Source organism: Ailuropoda melanoleuca, chromosome 5, assembly GCF_002007445.2.
Source record: "Ailuropoda melanoleuca isolate Jingjing chromosome 5, ASM200744v2, whole genome shotgun sequence".
NCBI lineage: Eukaryota > Metazoa > Chordata > Mammalia > Carnivora > Ursidae > Ailuropoda > Ailuropoda melanoleuca.
In genome coordinates this window covers 10,987,395-10,990,895 of record NC_048222.1, presented here as the reverse complement: position 1 = coordinate 10,990,895, position 3,501 = coordinate 10,987,395, and the positions used below count along the sequence as shown (strand labels likewise).

At 45.0% G+C, this 3,501-nt stretch overlaps 1 pseudogene; it reads left to right on the top strand.

The window, feature by feature from the left end:
- Positions 1-654: 654 nt before the first annotated feature.
- On the top strand, positions 655-2,037 carry LOC100467426 (annotated as a pseudogene).
- Positions 2,038-3,501: the final 1,464 nt, after the last annotated feature.

The following is a 3,501-nucleotide window of genomic DNA, read 5'->3' as shown; positions in this document are numbered from 1 at the left end:
TAGAAATTTGATTCTGCTTGGTATTTTTTAAAATTCAAAACACTGTAGTGGAAAAAAATATACCATGTAGAGAAAGATCTTAAAAATACAAACCCTAAGTACCCTACTCAATGATTCCTGACTTGGATTCACTGATTCCTGTTGCTGAGACCATCTCCTAATTTTATTTTATTTTGAAAAAGATTTATTTATTTCAGCACGCGAGAGAGCACGGGGGCGGGGGAAGGGCAGAGGAAGAGGGAGAAAGAAACTCAAGCAGACTCTGATCCGAGTGCAGAGCCCCGATCCCCTGATCCTGAGATCAGACTTGAGCTGGCACCAAGAGTCAGGCATTTAACCAACTGCACCACCCAGACGTCCCTCCCCTAATTTTAAATAGAGGTAACTCACCGTTTGGGTAACACGGCCAGTTAGAACTTCCCTGGGCTGCGTAGATACCCCAATGGCACATCTGTAGCATTATCTAGAAAATCTGATCCCCACGTAGATGTTCTATCAGTCTAGAGCCCCACTGTTCCACTGAAACATGATGTGAAAACCCACGCAAGCCGTTGATGTCATTTAAACGTTTTCTAGTAATCCGTCTTGGCACGGTAGAGGCTGTGCAGCATTGCCGTTACTCTCAGGGTAGAACAGTCGATAGAGGGTGCACGGATGCAGAGAAATAAAACCTTTCACTTGGAGAAGCAAAACCATAGTCCAACGAAGCATCGTCAACATCTCCAGCAGCAGCAGCGGCCACCACCGCCACCTGTACCTGCACATGGGCAACAAGCCAGCAGCCCAAATGAAGGCTTGACTCTTGACCTGAAGGATTTTAGGAAACCAGGAGAGAAGACCTTCACCCAATGTAGCTGCCTCTTTGTGGGCCATCTTCCTCCTGACATCACTGAGGAGGGGATGAGGAAACTATTTGAGGTAGAAGGGAAGGCAGACGAAGTCTGCATTCACAGGATAGGGCTTTGGCTTTACCTGCTTGGAAACACGAACCCGAGCAGAGGTTACCGAAGCAGAGCTGGATCACGTGCCACTCCGTGGAGAGCTGCTGCGCATGCGCTCTGCCTGCGTTAGTGCATCCTTTCGGGTCTGAAACCTACCTCGGTATGTTTCCAATGAACTGCTGGAGGAAGCGTTTTCTGTGTTTGGTCAGGTGGAAAGGGTGGGCTGAAGTGGTCGTGGGTGATGGAGGAAGGCCCTCAGGAAAAGGCATTGTTGAATTCTCAGGGAAGCCAGCGGCTCAGAAAGCTCTGGATAGGTGCAATGAAGCTTCCATCCTGCCAATCACATTTCCTCGGCCCGTGACCAGTGGAGCCCATAGACCAGTTGGATGATGAAGAGGGACTTCCAGAGAAGCTGGTTATAAAGAACCAGCAATTTCACAGGGAGCAAGACAGCCACCCAGATTTGTGCAACGAGGCTCCTTTGAGTGTGAGTAGGCCATGCTCTGGAAGGCACTCACTGAGGTGGAAAAGCAGCAGAACAAAGTGGACCTCACCATCAAAGAAGCTGGTGAGAAGCTGGAGACGTAGATGGAGGCTACTCGCCATGAGTGCCTGATCATGCTAATGAGACTGGATTTGATGAGGCGTCTAGAAGAACTTTGGAGGATGGAAGAGTTGCACAACCAAGAAGTGCAGAAAGGAAAGCAGCTGGAGCTCAGGCAGGAGTTGGAGTGCAGGTTCGTGAGGAAGAGATGCGGCCACGGTAGGAAGGATTCAAGGGAATGTTCCCTGATGCAAGAGAACAGGAGATGTGGTGGACCAGATGGCTATGGGAGGTGCTATGGGCATCAACAACAGAGGTGCCACATCCCCTGCTCCAGTGCCAGCTGGTACCTCAGCTCCTCCAGGACCTGCCACTATGATGCCAGATGGAACCTTGGGACTGACTCCACCAACAACTGACCACTTTGGCCAGGTTGCTACAATGGAAGACGTTGGGGCAATTGGTGGAACCCCTCCTGTGTTCAACCGTGCAGCATCTGGAGCTGAATTTGCTCCAAACATCGCCAATACTAATAAAAATTTCAGTTTTTAAAGTTTCCCAAAAACCCTTAAAAGAAGAGCCCTTTTTGGACAAGCCAGAATTCTGCCCTGGAGAAGTGTTGGGAACACCTCCCAACCATTAGGTCTTCCTTGCCTGTACTACTCTAAGGGAATATGCTGGAGGCTGAGGGTAAGGGAAGGGCGATATTTAACAAATCAGTTCCATGTGTCATATCTTTGAACTAATCGATTCTGTGTGGTGCGTTCCTGAAGTCTCATGTGATGGTTGAGGGCCTGGGTGTGGGGGGAACCATGGCAAAATGGATCCAGTTAAGAGCCCCCATTCACCTTGATCATTCCATTCTTTGCCCAGCCTGTTCTATTTGTTTTCTCATCTTTTTACCCCCCAACCCCAGAGACACTGCCACATACACCACAAAAGCACACATCCCCCCAATGACCTTAGCCCCATTGCCCCATTCATGCGCAGGTGGGAATTCAGGCAACTGGCCACAGAGGTCACGGACAACATACATACGATTCTGTTATATCCATTATATTATCCTTTTGTGTCCTAAGGAAGACATTCTCTCTTAGACATTTTCATTTTAGTATATCTTTAAAAAACTTTGTGCTAAGTTGCCTCCATCTTTCTTCCTGGGGTAAGGACAGCCCAGGAACTGCCCTTTTGTGTCGATGATGTTGCTGTTCTTGATAGGCCTGGGACAATCTTGGGAACAGGGTTGCTGTGTACTGAAGGTCAGACAGTAGCTCTTAGTCTTGCCTATCTTAGGTAGTTATGCTATCCATCTTTTTTTTTTTTTTTAATTGGTGCACCATGTTTGGTTTGTCCCTGATTTCTTTGGAGTTTTTCTGAGAAATGGAGCAGTAATGCAGTATCAACTTATATGCCTTAAAAATTTTTTTCTAGTAATCGTACTTTAAAAAGTAAAAAGACACAAGTGAGAATAGTTTTATTTTATGTAACCCAATATATCTAAAACCTTATCATTTCAACATGTAATAATCAATATAAAAATTGTTACGACATCTTACCTTCTTTTTTTTTTCTATCAAGACTTCAAAATATGGAGTGAAATACACCACATGGAAATTTGGATGAGCCGAATTTCAGGTGCTCAACAGCCGCATAGCAGAGAACGCAGCTCTAGAATCACTTAGAACTTTTTTAGAAAGCTACATTTCCAAGTTCTGTTCTTCTGAAAAATATCTACTTTAAAGACAACAAAACAAGATGTTTTTTCTTGAGGTGTATTTCCTACTCACTGTCAAAAATTAAGAAATGCAGAAAATCACAAAGAATAAAACAAAACTCCCCAGTATTCTATGTCGAGGGTTTTCTTCCTAAGCATACCTAAAAATATATAAATTAGAAAAATTAGAATCATTCTGTTAATACTATTTTGTAATGTTTTGGCTCAGAAATATAGCCCTTCCCTGAAGTCTTGAGGTTGTCCCCTGTGTGTTGGTTTTCTAAGTAGAGTTTTAAAAAAAG